This window comes from Alosa pseudoharengus, unplaced genomic scaffold, assembly GCF_046254945.1.
Source record: "Alosa pseudoharengus isolate Yale_2024_CS ecotype anadromous, Long Island Sound unplaced genomic scaffold, YU_APseudo_1.1 YU_APseudo_1.1_scf_25, whole genome shotgun sequence".
NCBI classification, from domain to species: Eukaryota; Metazoa; Chordata; class Actinopteri; order Clupeiformes; family Clupeidae; genus Alosa; species Alosa pseudoharengus.
This window is the reverse complement of record NW_027468696.1, coordinates 1,134,848-1,155,000: the sequence shown is the minus strand read 5'-3', so window position 1 is coordinate 1,155,000 and position 20,153 is coordinate 1,134,848. Positions and strand designations below refer to the sequence as shown.

The window sequence follows — 20,153 nt, the reverse complement described above, 5'->3', positions numbered from 1 at the left end:
TCACTCGTTCACCCATATCAATACTCGAATCGACAGTGCTGATGATACGCATGCTTGGCTTGGCTGTAGGCCGTGATCCTGAGATGCCTGTAGTGGAGATTGCGTGGAAGCGATGTCCGTTGAAGCAGGTAGTTTGAGTTTGGAGGAGAATGGGGTGGAAGTGGCATGCTGTTTTAATGCCAGAGTGCATGATGTAGCAGACAGGTCATGAGGGTTTTAATCTCTTACAAAGCAGAAGTGAGGTGAGCGATGGCTATCAGTCATCCCGTTGGGTTCCTTCCAAACTTTGCTTAGAAAGCAAACATTGTGATTGGGTTGTTTGCTTGTGCCTGTGCACTGCACGTCAGAGGTAATTGGTGGCTACCATGTTTGGGAGAAGGCCTTAAAGCAGGAGGTCACAAATGTGCCAAGATTGATAGATGACTGGTTTCTAAGTGCCGGTGCACGGCTGTGTTTCAGCATCAGCCAGGCGTCGGTGACGGATAGCCAGACTCGTGAGGTGCGCCTGGCGGGACTGCAGCGGGAGCTGGAGGAGCTGGTGCAGCGCGACTCCACCCTCAACCAGCAGCTGGAGCAGATCCAGCAGGCCATCGCCATCGCCACGGACACCCTGCACAACGCCAGGTCAGAGGTCAACCTACACAACACTACCAATACAACACCAGGTCAGAGGTCAACCTACACAATACCACCTACACAACACCAGGTCAGAGGTCAACCTACACAACACCACCAATACAACACCAGGTCAGAGGTCAACCTACACAACACCACCAATACAACACCAGGTCAGAGGTCAACCTACACAACACTACCAATACAACACCAGGTCAGAGGTCAACCTACACAACACCATGGAGATCATGATACCATGTCTGAAATGTGCATCCATTGCTCAGAAAAATAAGGCTTTGACAAATTCTAGGAAATTCTTGGATTCTGCCATAGACCTCAATGTTAAAAAGGGAGCCCGATCACTGCATAAATGGGGGATAGTGCCTTAGGCTTCCCATGTAGGCTAAACACCTCCTATTTTCCAAATATCCTTTGGTATGCAAAATACAGTAACATCATAGTTAAGAACACAACACTCAATTTTCGTTGACATGTCATTGACGAAATTGAACATTAGGCCTACCAGAGATTAGATTTGGTGATGGCCTTGGAATCTGGCTGGCTCAGTGAGGTGAAGTTTCATGCAAGAATTGAGGCTGTTATCATTTAAAGGAGAATTCCGGTGTGATATTGACCTAAAGTGTATTGAAACATGATACCGAGTGTGAACGTATGTCTCATAGCCCATCTCGGCTTGTCCCCTGCACTCCAAAATCTGGCGCTAGTTAGCCGATGCTACCAACAACTTTTTCAATGTTGGTGCTTCGGCATCGGGCTAGCCATGCAAATAAATCACTGTTTTACACCATTTACGAGGCTCAATGTATCTCCACACTTCATTGGTAGACTTCAGAGGGCCCTGACATTTAAAACGAGACATTGAGAACTTTGAAAAAGCACTGGTAGTTTACTTACAAGACGATTTATACAGACAGTATCTTCACGAAGTTTAGCGTTTGCAGCCATCTTCAATTTAGTCACGATAAGTCGAGCGACGAGTAAGAATGAACAGGTATGATAAGGGATCAGATTCCAAAAATAATTCAGTGGAAATGCATGGATTCAGTTGCTTCCAGTAGCAGCAACTAGAATCCATGCATTTTTACGGAATTATTTTTGGAATCTGATCCCTTATCAGACCTGTTTGTTCGTACTCGTTGCTCGACTTATCATGACTTAATTCAAGATGGCGTCGAACGGTAAAATTCCTTAAAGGAGCCCTATGCAACAATTTTAGCAAAAATTACCTTAATTATGCAAGTTGAGAGTCGTTCTGATGGTTCTACAACACTTTTTGGGTCGTTTGGTGGGTGCTTCGTCTCCCCCTAGTGCTTCTCCGCGGAAAAAACGAATATGCAACTTTCTGGTCCCGGACCGAAGAAATCCGGATGTTACTCAGCGGAAGGCCTCGAAAATCTAGTCAGATTGTAGTTTCTAAGAAGACTGCAAAACGGACTCCGACTTGGCTTTGTTGCTGTTGAAATTGTAAGTAGCCTACCCTTGGGTGAACTTCGTTTTTGTAATGTGGTTTGATAGTCTCTTGAACAATGTGTTTGCTCGACCGTTTTATTGTGAGCCCTGTATGTGTTTAGCTTGGTTTCTTGATGGCTAGCTCGCTAGCTAGTGGGGGTTTAGCGTAGCAGTCACTTGCTACCGAAGCTGCAGGGGGAGCTATGTTGTGAAAAATGTGAGCCCAAATCAGGCGAAAACCCAGAAACAGCGAAGGAATAACCAGACTTGCATAGGGCTTCTTTAAGGTACTGTCTGTATAAATCGTCTTGTAAATAAACTACCAGTGCTTTTTCAAAGTTCTCCATGTCTCGTTTTAAATGTCAAGGCCCTCGGAAGTCTACCAATGAAGTATGGAGCTACTTTGAACCTCGTAAATGGTGTAAAACAGTGATTTATTTGCATGGCTAGGCCGATGCCCGAGGCACCACAACGAAACACTATGTTGGTAGCATTGGCTAACTAGCGCCAGATTTCTGAGTGCAGGGGACAAGCCGAGGTGAGCTATGAGACAAACGTTCACACGGTATCATGTTTCAACACACTTTAGGTCCAAATCACACCGGAATTATCCTTTAAGGGCAACTCCACGCAAAACTGTCATATATCCATAACGCCAACTAAATACCATGGCATTGTGTTGGCATTATGGATGTGACAGTTTTGCGCGGAATTGCCCTTAAACGTGAGCGCAGGTTTGTCTTTATATTTTTCATATGTGAGAAAGATTTCTTATGGTCATACTTAACATATCTAAAAAGCATTTAACACCAGATTTCCCCTGTAAGATATTGATGTTTTACTTAATTTAAGGTGTTTTTGTATTTGTGTATGTGCTCACATGGTCTCCCTACTATTCCCTTACCTCCATCTTTTTTCACCATTCTTTTTCTCACTCTTTCCTTGTCATTCACTATTTCTTTCACTCATTCACTGATTATTTTCACTCATTCATTCCATTACCCTTCATTCACTATTTATTTCACTCCACTTCATTTTAAACACTTCACTCCTCTTTCTCTTCAGTGATCCGTCCTCGTCTCTTGTCTCTGGTCATTTCACTTTACTATTCTTCTTCATGTTGGCCTTCTATTGTCCTCCTAATGCAGCCTCACCTAGTTACTTTATTTATTAGTTTGTTTGTTTGTTTGTTTGTTTATCTTTTTGATTTTTATTTATGTTGATCTGTTGTGCTGTTCCCTCACTTCCTGTCGCTGGTTTCCTGTTGCAGACGTGAGGAGCAAGACCTGCAGCGCTCCTGTAACTCCAAGGAGAAAAGCCTGAATCAGCTGGAGGCCAGCCGCACCAATCAGATCCGTCGTTTTGGGGAGAACATGCCCTCTCTGCTCAACGCCATCGACGAGGCCTACGGCAAAGGAATGTTCCAGAAGAAACCCATCGGACCACTGGGTTAGAAAATACACGGCCACACACCAAAGTCACACAAGTATCAACTCTCACCTTACAACACACACACACACACACACACACACACACACACATATATCATATATCATATACACACACAGACATCATATATCATATACATACACAGATACACACCATTAATACACACATAGGGCCCTATCATGACATTCTAAAGTGCATCGTCACTCGTCAAAAGTCTATTCAAATTTAGTAGGATGTCCAGTTCACATTGGGAGGGGTTTCGTTCTCAAAAGTGGAGCGCATGGCGTAACAAGGTGTTCCTAGGTCTTTTAATCAGTCATATGGGTGTGTTTGGGGCATAACATCATTTTAAACCAATGAGAATGACATCTGTCATTCCCTTTAACGGCGCAACGCGCGATATGTCAAATAAATGCATCGGTATTTTGGCATTCAACGGCGCATTTGAAGGAGGCTGCTTGCAAGACCGTATGGAATAGTCATTCTTAAACCATGCTTTACTAAAACCTAGCATAGCCTTCACGCATTTGCACTCGTCTATTATTTGAACTCATTGGCAAAGTGAAACTAACTTCACCAAGGAGTCAGTCAACGACAAGACAGTTATATGCAGTTACTTTCACTATTGACTGACAATGGGTTACCATAGAAAACATAGGCTGGAAAAAGCAACACTTACCCTAATGTTGCTCAAATGACTAAATAAAACAACATTTATCCTGCAGAGGAGTTGCTTATATCTCGTGACAGTGCGTCTTCAGCTGTGCTCCATACTTGTCTCTCGCCTCTCCCCTAATCACTTTTAACCGTCATTACCAATTTGCAAATGATGGTGAATAACTACTCATCATGAGATGTACAGTATTTCGTAATATCTTTATTCTAATTATTTTTACCATTGTAATCGTGCAATTTGTAATGCTTTGCATGGACGTGCGCTGGTGTGCGTTCATGAATGATAGAAGGATGGTGCGTGCACCTGCCAATATGACTGTTGACATGCGCTCTTAAAATAGCATATGAACAACTCGCCATTGACTTCTGACCAGGTTTAGGTGGTGTATGATAGCGATTTTTAGACAATGCGCCAGGTCCCTCCCTAGGTTGTTAATTGCCACACCCCTGGGCGCAATGCTTAAAAAATAAAGGTGCAAAATAAGGAATTCAACTTCGCGCCGGTGAATAACGAACTTTACGCCATGCGCTGGTGACCGAAAATACAGCCCATAATATCAAATGCACACACACACACACACACACACACACACACACACACACACACACACACACACACACACACACACACACACACACACACATATATCATATATCATATACACACACAGACATCATATATCATATACATACACAGATACACACCATTAAACAGATACACACCATTAATACACACATAATATCAAATGCACACACACACACACACACACACACACACACACACACACACACACACACAAACTACCATTAACCCATTGAAGTGAGGTTCAGAAAACACCACTCTGTTAACCAATATAACAATAACAACAGCAACAATAATAGTAATAGCACACACACGCTAACAACCTTGTTGTGTGGTAGGTTACTGTATACGTCTGAAGGACCCGTCTCTGGCTCTGGCTGTTGAGACCTGTCTGAAGAGCCTGATGACAGCCTTCTGCTGTGACAACCACAGAGACGAGCGTCAACTACAGGCACTCACAAATAGATACCTCAGGGGTAGGAGACCCACCATCATAGTCAGCCATTTCAGCGATGTGCCCTACAACATCACCCAGAGGTCTGTACACCAATAAAAATGACATGTTAAATGTACTTTTTTATATAGGTAACTGGTTGCAAACCTTTGTCACACTCACAGACGCAAGACACCCAAGCTTGTCTTGTGAAGGGTTGGGCGATGTCCCTTTAATTGGCATTTGACGAAGTGTACAGCAAAACATTGCGATGGACGATGATATCGGGGGGAGGGGTATTGTAGGCTACATATATGGCCTGATGAAAGTGGACAGCTACTGTAAGAGGCATAGGCTACCAAAGTTGTGTGCAAGTTCTGCTCCAGTAAAATCCGGGTAAGAAATGTACAGACAACCAATCTGAACATTTGCGTGTGCACCAACCAGTGGAATATTCCACATTACCAGCTTGGGCTTCGCAAAAAACGCTACTACTACCAGGCCTACTATCACAGTCACTCATCTAAAATCTTCAGTAGTCTTATACGCAACGCATCTCACACCACGTTATAACCGGCCATGCCGACTATGAGCAGGGGCAAGTAAGGGGCTGCGATCGAGGGTGAGGGGCTCCAGGCTACTGGAGGCAGGGCGCACTGGCAGCAGAAAACAACGGAGGTCCTCTGATCCTATACATTTACAGAAATAATTGTTTTTGTTTTTTTTAGAAAAAAACACAATAACAATGTCACAATCAGGAATTATTTGAATAAGATGGTAGTTTCCTTAATGTTGGCACTATCTGTCTGAGTGTCTTAAGCTACCCTATAGCTATATGCATCAGTTCTAGGTTCAATTTTATTTCCTGAGAATTGTTTTTTATGTTTTAACCTATTAGGCGGGTCAATATAGGGTTCAACGTCAAAAAAATTGATACAAAAGTTTTTTTATGGATTCTGGTACTGTTGGACATGCTAAATAACATACTAAAAAACTAGTAAAATCTGACCTTGGAAAAGGGGTCATTTTCAAAATGGCCGCCAAAATGGCTGTCAACAGGTTAGAATGGCTATATCTCAATTACTATTCAGTCTACAGGGGTGAAATTGATATCAAATGATGATCAAATTAAACAAGAATAGGATTTTAAATGTTAAAATTGAAAATGTTTCAATGCTCTACCTTTTTCAGCCATAAATTAAAATCAATGTGTTTTAATACAGAGCAAATGCAATACATGATTATTAACCATCTCCATGGCATGGAGGAAGATAAGACATGTCTTAACTGGTGTTATATCTCATCTAGAGGTTATATGCTTTTAGAAAATATATGGTTTGGGGTGTTTTACTGGACTGTACATGCCAAAATGTATCTGCTTTACACTAGATTCACCAATACAGAATAGAGGGCAATGTATTCTTCATGGCATGGAGGAAGATGGGACATGTCTTAACTGGTGTTATATCTCATCTGCAGGTTAAATGCTTTCAGAAAATATATAGGATGTTTAATCTGTTTTCCCTGGACAAAAGAGGCCAACATGTATCCGCTTTACACTAGATTCACCTATACAGAATAGAGGGCAATGTATTGTGCATTCATGGAGGAAGATGGGACATGTTTTAAATGGTGTTATATCTTATCTACAGATTATATGCTTTCAGAAAATATATATTTTAGTGTGTTTAATTTCTTTTTCCTGGACTGTACATGCCAACATATATCCCCTTTACACTAGATTTGCCTATACATTATAGAGGGCTTTGTATTGTGCATTCACGGAGAAAGATGGGACATGTTTTAAATTGTGCTATATTTTATCTACAGATTATATGCTTTCAGAAAATATATATTTTAGGGTGTTTCATTTGTTTTCCCTGGACTGTATATGCCAAAATGTATCGGCTTTACACTATATTTGCCTATACAGAATAGAGTATGTGTTATGCTTGGTGTGGAAGAAGATGGAAATGTTATTTTGTTGATTAATGTTATATTTCATGTACAGGGTATATGCTTTTACAATATGTAGAGTAGAGTTTGCGAGTATGTGGCTGTTTTATGACTTTAATGAACCATGACCCATGTACTGTATTAGGCATGCATTGTATATTTGTGTAGATCAATTTGTTGGCATCTATCATTAGCGGGGAGCTAATTAAACTGAATCTTAAACTATATGCATAAGTAGATCAGAAATAATTATGATATCATTATTCATCATCCTCTGACTCCTCTGAAAGGAACTTGTGTGGATTGTCACATTGTTCATTTTGACACGTTCCACAGGCAGCAGTGCAAGGTAATCCATATCTTCTACACGAACAGCGGAGTGTCTTGCAGAAATGCACACAATTAAGAACGGTTGACTGTCTCTGTACTTGGATCTAACATAAGAGTATTTGATTGAGGTTGATTCCATTCCATTCGGTAATCAGTATCTGAAAGCTAAACTGAGGGAGCGGTACAGGAATGACATATGTTTCACAGAAGGGAAAAGTTTTGAAGGCATGGTGACACTGAGAGAGAAAACATCATGCATCCTCAGGTCCTACTATAAGAACACTAAAAAGGTGAAGATGAAGAGTCATCAGTGACCTCTTAATCTGATAAAACATAAAAACACTTTCCTAGACTGAATAATGCGTCAGATATAGCCAAAATTAGCCTCTGGTGGCCATCTTGGACGCCATCTTGAAAATGACAAGTCTTTGAAAATGATGAACTGATACTTTAGTCTGACATATATGAATCAGTGACCTCTAAATCTGATTAAACACGAAAAACACTTTCCTAGGCTGAATAATGCGTCAGATATAGCCAAAATTAGCTTCTGGTGGCCATCTTGGACGCCATCTTGAAAATTATAAGTCTTTGAAAATTATGAACTGATACTTTAGTGTGACATATATGAATCAGTGACCTCTAAATCTGATTAAACGAAAAACACTTTCCTAGGCTGATTAATGCTTCAGATATCCCAAATTAGCTTCTGGTGGCCATCTTGGACGCCATCTTGAAAATGACCCCTTTACTGGGGTCAGATTTTACTAGATTTTTAATATGTTATTAAGTACATCTAAAGGTATCATAATCAGTTGAAAAACCTTTTGTATCAATTTTTTTGAGGTTAGTTGTTTTTTTTTTCATATATTGACCCGCCTATATGTTGAGACAGGGTCTATAGAATTAGTGCGTGTCTGGCTTGAGTGGGGTTGGCATCATGGCATGATGTCGGTCAACCATCATCGTCCATTGGCCCAACCCTAGTCTTGTGTCATACTTCTCTGGGTTGGATGACTCTCTGCCTGGTTGACCTTTGACCTCTGCTTCTAGGGCTGTCAATCACCCGCAGTACTCCAGTGTACTACAGTCCCTGGAGATTGATGACCCCAATGTGGCCAACTGTTTGATCGACATGAGGGGAATCGAGACCATACTGCTCATTAAGGTGTGTGTGTGTGAAACCTCAACATTTTTTAATTCAAACTGTTGTTTAACTCATTGAGTGCCAAAAACGTAATATTACGTTTTTCCTTCCCATGCGTTGAGTGCCAAAAACGTAATATTACGTTTTTAGCTTTTTTTTTAAATTACGAAACTAGACACTCTCACACCTTATATGTGATTTTGGGAACTCTGTGATGAATGGAAATGAAATATATGACGATCGGAAACTGATGAAAACGCACAATCTGGACATTTTATCTGGACATTTTATCATAACTCGGTTGCCGCTTTGGGTTGAATCAGTGACACATGCACGTCAGGTCAAAACCAGGCCATTTTTGTGGGTCTATCACTAGGTGGCAGTCTCGCCAGGTCTCGCTGATCACTTCCCGGAAAGTTTACAGGCAATATGAAAGACGTTATATCTCCATTTCTAGAAAAAAAACAGCGATTTTGATGAAAACTAGCCACAGTTTAGCTTGGGATTTCTCAGGAACAGAGGCGTGTAGAAATACACGGTTTGCACCCACTGAGAGCTTAAAGTCTTTTAAACGAGACATTGTATGTGTTCATAGCTATAACACAGAATATGCTGTGGCTGTACAAAAATTATCAACAATGGTCTAGATTGCTGGCACTCTAGGACAAAGCTTCCGAAAACAGCTTGGCATTCAATGAGTTAATATGCATATGCCCCATTTTCAGTTTTTTCCACAACATTGCACATCATCTACTTAGGAGGGCATTGCTCCTACATACTTTGGCCTATAATCAAATGCCTCTTTGGAAAGTTGAGACACTGTAGTTTCTTGGAAAACAATCAGAAAAACAGTGTGATGTACTGACACAGAGTTACAGAGGCTAGAATATTGTTTTCTCATTCTGCCGGATAACATGCATCTGAACTGACCACATTCCAGCCCTCTAGGTCACTTGATATGACTTAGAAACTCAACTGAGCCCTGGCATCAGGTCTTGTGAAGCTGTGTGCAAAAGTAGATCAATATCAAATGAAAACTACTTACTTTAGACCATTATTTGCCAAGATATGCTCATGCATTTTGTAAAATGCCCTATGGAAATTACCGATAGAACTTTTGGTTATGCAAAATGCATACTGACAATCAAATGCTTACTGCCTATGAACCCCTTTGTGTAGAAGCATAATCTTGGTCTCAAATGAAAGGTAACACTTTGAAGTTTTATGCTTGCATTTTGATTATACTTCAGGGGTTCTGATATGGAATAACTACACTAAATATGGAATGATTACAACAAATTATAAATCTTTACAATTTATATTTCAATTCAATTGGTGTGTATAAGATACTCTATGCACATGCATAACTAATATTGGATCAAATTACATGAATATTTAATTTCTATGGATTTTTGTGAATATTTCAAGACCCAATATGCTATATCTAAGGACATACACTGCAGCTAGAAGGTAGGGAAGCACCAAAGGCGGGGGGGGGGGGGGCATTTTTTATTACATTTTATATTTTATTAAGACATAGTAAGATCTGACAATGTAAAGCACTACACATATTTTACATGACAAAGAATGTCATGTATTGACTATGTTTAATGTACATGACTATGCTACATAACAATCTGATGTATAAAAATGATTTAGAATGTTGGTGGGGGGGGGGGGCGGTAAATGACCCAGGGCTGGAACATGTGATGGTATAACAGATTTAAAGTCAACCTGTAAAAAAGAGAAACACTCCTAATGGTGATACTTGCTTGATTATGCCCTGCAGCATGTCAATAAATGATATAGGCATCACAGCGTTGTTACACAGTGTGTCTTGTGTGTCTAATGCTAAATGTATTTGCTAATTTGATGCCATGAGGAAGATGCTAAACCACAAACATAGCTGGAGCAGCTTAATGCTCCTGAATGCCACACGATAGCTGTAGTTCTTGCAGTAATCACATTGCTCACTGAGGGACTTCAACATTTTTAAATGACTGCATCGTCATTTATATCTGTGTGACTAAATCTCTGTGTAGAGGGAGAATGACGCCAGAAGGGTGATGCAAGATGGCCGCCCTCCACAAAACTGCAAGGAGGCCTTCACTGAGAATGGTGACCAAGTCTTCACCAACCGCAGCTTCTCTGTGGAAAAGCATGTTAGGGCCCTTTACCTTAGCGGAGACGTGGATGAAGTGATCAGGTGTGTTTGTGTGTGTGTTTGACATACAAAATGTGAAAATGATGTGAACATTATAATGTTTTTAGTGTCAGTTATGAAGGCTTGTTGGGTCAGTTAACCCCCCAACCCCACCCCGACATTGTGATATCCTCAGGGGTGTAAAATGTTGAGGAACAGAAGAGTCTAGCTGTCACTGAAATGTAGATCAGTTATGCCTCTTTGTCGGCCACTATGATCTTCCTACATGCAGGCATTTGCGGGATGCCCTTGAGAACCAGCGAGAGAATCTGTCACGCCTCCGTCAGCACAAGCAGACGCTCGACTCTGAGATCCGCCAGAACAACGCCCTGTTCAAGGCCGCCTATGACGAGCGCACCAAAGTCAAGGTTGACTTTTCACCTCTGACCCTCCTCCTTTCACATAGTCACACTGATGCCTTTAGCCATAGACCTCTGAAGTTCGCCTACAAAAAAGAAACAAAACGGCCATCTTTGCCCATATAAGGAGATCCGGTTTTTAATTGAAGCTAACTACCTATGGAAAGTTGCATTGCAAGTTAGCTCTGGGGTAGCAAAAATCTAAGTGTGCCGCCTTCACGTACCGGAGATCACAGTATCCAAAAAAGTGTGTTCAGGAGAGTTTAACAGGTGCGATAATTCAAAATCCCTATGTTATTTTCCCATAGGAAAAATCGCCAGATACCGGATGTCAAAGATGTCAGCTTTTTTGTAGGCGAACTTCAGAGGTCTATATATATTAGAAAGCTAGATAAGCATTGTCCGTCGAGTTCCATTAGGTGCCATACGTGAACGCGGCTGCCATATTGCTGGGGCAAACACCTTACACTTGCCGGCAATCAGAGACACCTGTCTGATTTCCAATCAGAGACACCTGTCTGATTTCCAATCAGAGACACCTGTTTCTCCATTGGCCTCCAGTGATGGTTGCTCCCACCAATATGGCGGCGCTATTTACGTACGTTCTGTAGCCCAATGCGGTATCTAGCTTTCTAATATCCATGGTTGTACTTATAGAGCTCAACAGTCCTGCCCATCGCCGATTCTGGAAGTAAGAATTCAGTACAATTTCTCCCTTGACGACTTGAGTATAATCCAGAAAATCGCAACCGTCCATGGCTTTCTAATATCTATGCCTTTAGCCCTTTGCACATATGCGGTGACTACTATGACGAGCACACCAAAGTCAGCGTTGAACCTTAAGCCCCCTCATCCCAGCACTAACTGACTCTGTATGCAAATGAGTTTGAGAAACATCAGGACACAACCTGATGGAAGAACTTGAAGAGGGGCCGTCATTTTTCAAATCCACTTTTGGAACATTTAGGATTTCGTAAAAACTGAAGACAATGAGCAGTTAGCTTGGCGTCGTCCTTATAGGTAGATGAACAAAAAAACGCACCAAAAACATTATTATTATTATACTGTCTCAGGATTCTGTCACGATTGAAAAAATGTTACAATGTCATAGTCAGTTATATTCAATAATATCATTACCCCTCCACACACAGGCAAAGCAAGACAGGCAATTTTATGTATATAGCTCACCAAGGCAGTTTGATTTGGTTTAGCCTACATCATCAGTAACACCAATCGGCAACGCAACTTTTGAAGTCCATGAAACATCACAGTGAGAGAAATTTAGGCAAAATGTAGTTAATTGTTTATATCAGTGGGTATTTTTTATATTAAAATATCGAAACCATACCATTAAACCGTGATACATACTGTACCGTTGCATCCCTACTGTGTCTCTGTGTGTATGTGTGTGTGTGTGTGTGTGTGTGTGTACTGATGAGTCCTCTTTTACAGGATAAGTCTAGGAGGCTGCAGTTGGAGATCAGTGAACTGCAAAATGTGGAGGAGCCCCAGTCTGAAGACCTGCTCCCACTGGTCAGTTAAGAGGAGCTGGGCAATATAGACCTAACGCTGCATCAACAACATATGTCACTATTTTCTACATAAACAGTATAAATGACACCATGAAAATTCAACACTATCAACATATGTCACTATTTTCTACATAAACAGTATAAATGACACCATGAAAATTCAACACTATATCAAGATATGTCACAGCGTTTTCTACATTAATTATATAAATGACACCATGAAAATATCGGCCTTCTCCGTCCTCTGCTGCCTGTAAGGAGGAGGAGCTGGAGGAGATCCAGGCGAAGCTGACTGCGTCTGGACAGAGGTGTGCGGAGGCGGAGGAGAGGCTGGCCCAGGTGCGGAGCGTTGCGTCGGAGGCAGAGCAGAACTACCAGCGCCACCGGGAGCTCATGAGCAGCGCGGCCGAGGAGGCTGAGCCAATCAGGGTGCGTAGAGACTACTGGCAAAGCATGCTGGGAAGTCTTTGGTAAGGAAGGAAATAACTCTGGTTGATGAACGCTTTTGCTGTGTCCATATTGGTGTGTCTGCTTCCGTTGGTATGTGTTTGTAAATCTATTTGTGTGCGTGCGCCGTGCATGTGCCTGTGTGTGTGCCTGTGTGTGTGTGTGTGTGTGTGTGTGTGTGTGTGTGTGTGTGTGTGTGTGTGTGTGTGTGTGTGTGTGTGTGTGTGTGTGTGTGTATAATACAGGAGGAGTTAAGCAAGTGTGATCAGGAGGTGGAGAAGTGTAAGCACCACAAGAAACACTACGAGGAGAAGCGCAAAGCCCACGTCAACAACATCCAGGCTCTTAAAAACAACCTGCAACAGAAAGAGCAGGAGCTCCAGGTACCAGTGGCCACAGTGGGACAGTGGACATGTTGGAGCTTATGGTACTCAGTCACCAGTCAAGTCAAGTCAAGTCAGATTTATTTTTAAAGCGCATTTAACATGCACATAGTGCAATCCAAAGCGCTCCACAAACAAGACACATAACAACAAGACACAAGATGCCGGATGGAGCGGCGTAGTCGCCAGCGTACCCGTGACACCAAGACATACAAGACAGACAACAAAACAAATAAACAAATAAAAAAAAGAAAATATATTTTAAAAGGGGAAAAAGTGATGTTAAAATTAGTCCAATTTCCAAACCAGCTGAAAATGTCCAAGGGCAATGATGATCCGTGAAAACTGCGCACAGAGCTGTGTCTTCACAACCGATGCAATGCCAACAAAGTTCTTTAGCAACTGACCAACCCGGTGAATTCACTGGCAGTCTGGAGATAACGTTAACGTTAGAAGCTAGGCCTGCTAGACTGCAGTCTGGAGATGATGGAAGCACAGTCCAAAGTACTGAGCGATCGTGTAGATCCGCAATTCGGTGGACTTAACAGCGACCGTTTGTTGCTCCGTGAGAATGCAGCTCTTCACCGTTAACGTTAGTCTGCAGTTGTCAAGGCAGCTCGCAGGTCAGCAACAGCTCGGCGGCCACGGTAGCTGCTAGATCTTTCGCAGAGTAGAGCCTAGGTCCGACTGTCCCGAGAGATCCCTTCGACCAGACAGTGAAGTGCACTGTTCACGGATGGATGGAAGGATGTCAGAGGCCCAGTTAGTCTGCAGTTGGCATGGCAGCTCGCAGGTCAGCAACAGCTCGGCGGCCATGGCAGATCTTTTGCAGAGTAGCCTCGGTCCAGCTGTTCCGAGAGATCCCCTCGACCAGACAGTGAAGTGCTGCACCGCTCACGGATAGATGGAAGGATGTCCGATGCCCAGCTAGGGCAAAAGCTAGCCATAGCAAGCTCCCAATGGACAAATGTCAATGACATCAGCTGATTTAGGAGTAAAAAGGACTAAGAATAACACGAAAACTATCAAAAATAGCGTAAATAAATAGGGAAAACATTTAACTAGACAAACCAATACAAAAAACCAGTGAACAGATAACGTTACTGCTAATAAATTAGCTTTAAAATCTTAACATCCGGCAACACAACACTAAATAAACCCTTCATAGATTTTCAGTATGACTGGTAATGAGTTGTGTCTGTGTGTGTGTGTGTGTGCGTGTGTGTGCGCATGTGTGTGCGTGTGTGTCAGGAATCCGTAGCAAAGGCGTCAGAGATTTGTCCAGAGCGTGTGGAGGTGAGGAGGACGGCGAGGAGCCTGGACGTGGAGTTGAACCGCCTGCACGCCGCCATCAACACCCAGCAGGAGCAGCAGGGGGACCACGAGCTCATCATCAGGTGTGCAGCTTCCCTGGACACTCTATTGTTATGTCTCCTCTCTCTTACACTCTATAGTACTCCTGCAGCACTGTCTGCTCTTATACTCTATAGTACTCCTGTAGTACTGTCTGCTCTTATACTCTATAGTACTTCTGTAGTACTGTCTGCTCTTATACTCTATAGTACTCCTGTAGTCCTGTCTCCTCTCACCTATATTCTCTATACTGCTGTTGTAGTATCTCTCCCTCTATGCGCTCTCTCTACTAATGTAGTTTCATCTTTTGTTTATTCTATCTCTTCTAATCACATCTTCTCTCTCTTTTTTCTCTTCCTGTCCTGGTTTATTTTTCTGCTTCTCATTTCTGTTTCGTTTCTCTGTCCTCGTTTCGTAATTCTGCCGGTGCTTTGTGTATTGCTGGAGGATTATAGAGATACTCATGTGTTCCTAGGGAATACCAGGAAGCTTCACAGAAGTACAGCACTGCTGTCAGGGAAGTGCGAAGCCTGAAACAGTTTGGCGAGGTGATCGCCGCCATCGGCCACCAGAGGCAGAAAGCCTTCACCAGGCTTAGGAGGTGAGAAGAATTCTCGCTAAACTTGTGTGTCCATAAAGGTGGATGGTGGTTAGTTTATTTCACTTATCCGGAGTGCTATTTTCTCTCTCTCTCTCTCTCTCTCTCTCTCTCTCTCTCTCTCTCTCTCTCTCTCTCTCTCTCTCTCTCTCTCTCTCTCTCTCTAGTTTGTACTCACTGCGCTGCAAGTACTACTTTGACATGACCCTGGCGCAGAGAGGATATGCTGGCCATATGAACTTTGACCACAAGAATAAAACACTCTCCATAGCTGTAAGCCAATCCTGGGTCTTTCTAGGACACCACTATTATAAGTTCAGTTATATTGATAATGTATAATGTACACTACAGGCCAGAGATTTGGGCCCACCCTCAGATATAAAAAAATAACGATGCACTGCTTTAAAAAAAATATATACAGTGTAAGTACAATGTCATGAATGTGACTGCCTCAGTACGAGTTTCATCAAAATAACCAGCCCTTGCCTTTGTCACAGCAGCATATTGCTTGTTGCGTCCTGTCCAGCATATTTTGTACATAACTTGTGTCCAAACCCTCCCAGCACCTTTTCATGCATGAAAACAGTCATTAGCTGGACGTTCATTTCAAACAAAGTGGACCCATACTACTGAATCAAATCTCTGGCCTAGTGTATAAACAGTTCCCATTTACAACCATATCCGTCTGCATTAGCTTTGTTATAGTCCGTTATACAGTAGAATAATCTACACTCACTCATTCATTAATTCATGCGTCCAGCCTATTATCTGAAAACACAAGATTTGATGTACCTGTCAGTCTGTGTGTCACAGATTGACTGGTGCATGAGTTTTTCTTCCCCAAAACACATGGCATATGAACAAAAGACAGTGTTTTTTTTTTTTCAATAATCTGTCTTTAAATAATATGATGCCTATAAACAAATGTCAATAACTGTGTCTTTGCATGTCTTATATCACGTCAGGTGCAGCCTGGAGGCAAGAACAAGGCGTCTCTGAGCGACATGCGATCTCTCTCGGGAGGCGAGCGATCTTTCTCCACTGTCTGCTTTGTACTCTCTCTCTGGTCCATTACCGAGTCACCATTCCGTGCCCTGGACGAGTTTGACGTCTACATGGTAGCAATCTAGAACGCATTCTCATCCCAGTTTTTTCTTTGATGGATTTTGTTGATGATTAGCCACGGGCTCACTGTCCCATCATTCATGGGATTTATGAATGCAGATGGAAAAGGTGTTCAAACCACAATGAAAAAGTCAATCTCTTTTTGAGACCTGTTTATAAGCTTGCTGTTTTAGACTGCTTTCTGCAAATCTGTGGTTGCAGAAATTAACCCAAAATCAGCAATTCATCATCATGGTTTTGCAATGCATGCGTATCTCCAAGGGACAACATTCCTCAAATGTTTAGGAAACACCCTCACAAAATTAGGACTGTTTAGAAATTTCTCCAGAGATGGTGAAATCTGGTGTGGTACAATTGAGAGATTTAACTGACGAGTGTCTGTCTCTGCTGCAGGACATGGTGAACAGGAGGATCTCCATGGACATGTTCCTCAAGGTGGCGTCTAGTCAGCGCTACAGACAGTTCATCTTCCTCACGCCCCAGAGCATGAGGTGATGTGTGATTTCCTCATCATGGCTGAATTTTGCTTGACTGACAATCTGTCATTACAGTGGTAACTGTGATTGCATCTGAAGGCAGAATGATTCATTATTAATCCCTGTTCCTATCATGGCTTGGTTTTACATACTCGAATCCTGAGGTGCGTTGAGCTTGTTTTCTCTGAACAGAATTCCATTGCAACGGTAGCACTTCATTCAGCTCACGTTCAGCTCACTGTATGTTCGCAGAGAACTACCTCTTCAGACTGTTTGCGAATGTTCACAAACGTTTGCGAATTTGAACTGTACAACTCTGTTGAAATGCAGTGTGCTCAGTGGCAGATCCTGATAAGGGCAACAAGAGCTTGCAAGTGATTGAAAAACTATGCTGACAATGTAGGCTAGTAACAAAACAATTCTAACCTCAATGTTTTGTGCTCAAGAAGGGAGATTGTCAATGCTGTAATGCTGAAAAGACATCTAGCACTAAATCAAAGGGGTAGTCAAGTCACGTTTATTTATATACCACATTTCATACACAGAAATCATTCAATATGCTTTGCATAAACAAAAAGAAAAAAATATTAGCTATTAAAAGCATAGAAAGGCTATAGTCAAAGAATAGTTTAAAAACTAAAGATCATAATAAAAAAGAAAACCTAAAACACACAACATAATAGTAAAAGGGCAATATTTTTAAACATATTAAAACAGTAATAATTAAAAGACATAAAACACATGATTAAAAAAGACACAAATGAGTTGCTATACAAGATAGAACCGCCGCTGATTGTGCTTCCCCACCTGCTACATCTGCGTCTGTCTAATTCCGTGTCCACCTGACTGACCCCCTCTCATCAATTTAATATCCCATCTTTGCTTTGTCTTACATTAGAGCTGAGACTTGTACGCGTCTGTGTTTGAATGTTTTATTTTCTGTACCTGTATAATAATCCCACGTCCACCTGTGCTGCGTCTGCGTTTAAATGTTTTATTTTCTGTACCTGTATAATAATCCCACGTCCACCTGTGCTGCTGCCCACCTGACTGCCCACCTCTCACCCGTCTCACAGTTCCCTGCCGGTCAGCAACCTGATCCGCATGCTGCGCCTGAACGATCCCGACCGCAACCAGACCGTCCTGCCCTTTGGCCAGCGCAGCCAACCAGACGACTAGATCTGAGGAGTGAGGACCTCACTAACGAGGACCAGACGACTAGACCTGAGGAGAGAAGACCTCACTAAGGAGGACCTGATGGGGATCTCTTCCCAGAGGTGTTCACCATCTTTAGGTCCTTTTGGTTAGTTTGTTTGTTTTATGTTTTACATGTTTTATTTAAGGAAATGTGATGCACCTAGACCTCTTCAGCAAGGTGTGGTTAAAATTGTTGTTTTAATTAACATTCAGAGTTAATTGTGTATGTTTGTTGTATATTTAAAATGGTTAACCTGAAGATAATTGTTTAAAAGAAGATGGAAAACATTGTGTTTGCTTTGATGTGAGCTAATAGCTCACCTTGTGTTCCTGATTTTTGTTTTTGGTCAACTTCACCTGTCAAGGTGCTGCAATTTTTCAGCGACCTTATGATGGAATGTAAGACAAAATGGTTGCCTCACCTGTATGTATTTAAGTCTGATACAAGCATCTGCATGTAAATGTTTCAAGTGTCTCTCTGGTGAACAGAACAGACTAACTGTGCTCATTCTATGCTCAATGAGTTTGGCATGCCCAACTGATTATTATTGTATTGTTTTCTTTCTTCTCTGGCATCATCTTGACTAAAAACAAGTGTCATTGTCATTCGATTTCCCCACACAAGTGTGTTTTATTTGTACCTTAATAACTTAATAACTTAATTTGTACCTTTATAACTTAATGAAAGTATCATCAACTCTCACACTATCAACTGGTTTAGAGATATAGATAGCAAAGGTTACTACTAAACTCGAGCATGTTCACGTTCGTGAGACACAAACCTGCGACATCCATTACTTATTTACCCATTACTTACCATTCCAGGGGATTGAATTAATGCAAACAATGGTATATCTTTTTACTCCAAACTTCTCTCTCACACTTTGAGATCAAACTGTGCTCGATTTAAGATGTGCTCAATGTGTTTTAAGCCTCCAACGTCGTCTTCCAGGCAGCGCTGCCACCGTTGACTTAAGGGCACCTAATCCTAACCTTAACCCCAACCCTAACCTTAGTCCATACCAAAGATTCTAGAGCGGAGCTCTGTTCTAGAATCTTTTGTCCATACCTAACCCTAGCGCCTTCCAGGCAGCGCTGCCTTGAAGACAACGTTGGGGGCTTAAAACACCAAGAAACTCAAAATGTTTTGTTAGCATCCAATCACAAGGCTTGCAGTTTTTTGTTTATTTGTTTGTTTGCCAACTGCATTACTTCAACATATATGTGAAGTGATATAAATTCGTACAACCTTGAGTACCACGAACACTACATTACAAACATAACTACTGATGCACAATTTGCTGCATTTAAAAAAACTGTATGGGATTAGCATTGCAGATGACACTTTTACTGTACACAAATGTACTTACTTTAAACTGTACAGCAAATAAATGGCCAGAACAACAATGGTCAAATAGCCGGATCATTTTCATTACTATTTGTAGACATAACAAATCAGCATGAGATAGGCCTCTGTTTTGGAGAAAGAAAGTAGAAAAGTATAAAGGTGGCGGCATTCTCTGCCCAGATGTACTTTAGAGTTAAGGTTAAGGTCAGCATTGCTAAAGTGCAGTAACATACCCCAGAGGTTAACTCCTCAGTTACATGTCTGAGGATGCTATGCATCCTGACCCTCATAGAACACATATTACACAGGAATAGAGCTCAAATTAGTTCAACTTAGTTCTTATAGAAATAAAACAAAAATGTCTCTCAAGGCCACTACACATCATTAAGACTTCCCAAGGAGGAACAGATGACCAAATAAGACAAGGTGTTTTAATTAAGATGTTACTGTGTGACTTCTGAGTTATTTCTGTCT

At 41.7% G+C, this 20,153-nt stretch overlaps 1 pseudogene; it reads left to right on the top strand.

Annotated features, from left to right (window-relative positions):
- The window catches only part of LOC143099133 (structural maintenance of chromosomes protein 6-like), a 26,978-nt pseudogene extending 8,665 nt beyond the window's left edge, over window positions 1–18,313 (top strand).
- The last annotated feature ends 1,840 nt before the right edge of the window (window positions 18,314–20,153 follow it).